General features: G+C 44.6%; 1 protein-coding gene across 3 annotated transcripts in view; it reads right to left on the bottom strand.

Moving 5' to 3' along the window:
* The window catches only part of LOC103395537 (transcription factor COE1), a 96,805-nt gene that overhangs the window by 56,124 nt on the left and 39,797 nt on the right, over window positions 1-884 (bottom strand). The gene's annotated exons all lie outside the window — the stretch shown is intronic.

The following is an 884-nucleotide window of genomic DNA, read 5'->3' as shown; positions in this document are numbered from 1 at the left end:
TAGTAATAGTAGTAGTAGTAGTAGTAGTAAGTAGTAGTAGCAGTAGTAGTAGTAGTAAGTAGTAGTAGTAATAGTAGTAGTAGTAATAATAGTAATAATAGTAGTAGTAGTAAGTAGTAGTAGTAGCAGTAAGTAAAAAAGTAAGTAGTAAAAGTAAAAGTTAGGATCAAGAGTCAAATCCACACGTTGCTAAAATACACATAAATACTGCTTAAACTGCAGTAAAATAGAAAAAACAAAAAATGTTATCACCTGACATTAAAGCTGATTTTTTTTTTTTTAAATCCCGTCGTTGTTTTCGTTGACTCCAGGCTCACAATTAAAGACAAACAACACGTCAAAACTCCTCATCAGCATAATTGCGGCGTCAGTGTCAGTGTCAGTGTCAGTGTCAGTGTGTGGACCGTAGTCACACAGTGTGTAACGTTTCATCAGCGTTGCGTTAACCTGCCCAGTGACTGGGAGCACAGCAGCTGTTTACTCTCCTCTGTCACTCCTTATCTCACATCTTAAACAGCCCATAAACGCACATCAGAGGAGGAAACGCTCCCAGCGTTTATACAAACACGCGGCGGCGGCGGCGGCGGCAGAGGAACGCGAGCGGGACATAAATAAACAGCTTGGCCAACGCGCAGAAGACGTTCAAACAGGGAGATTAGCATACAGCAAACAGACAAACTCCACGATCAGCCCCTGATCATGTGTGGCTGCAGCAAACAGAGAGAGAGAGACAGAGAGACAGAGAGAGAGAGTCAGCGCTCAGTCTGAGGCCTCTCTGAGGATTCAACCCCCCAACCTTGAGGAGCGTTGCGTAACAGCGGCAGCAAAACTTGACAGATAAAACGCAGGCTGTTAGCGCCAGCACCAACAACCCTCCCCCCCCC

The sequence above is a fragment of the Cynoglossus semilaevis genome, chromosome 19 (genome assembly GCF_000523025.1).
Source record: "Cynoglossus semilaevis isolate Cse_v1.0 chromosome 19, Cse_v1.0, whole genome shotgun sequence".
Taxonomy (NCBI): Eukaryota; Metazoa; Chordata; class Actinopteri; order Pleuronectiformes; family Cynoglossidae; genus Cynoglossus; species Cynoglossus semilaevis.
This window is presented reverse-complemented; position numbering and strand designations above follow the sequence as displayed.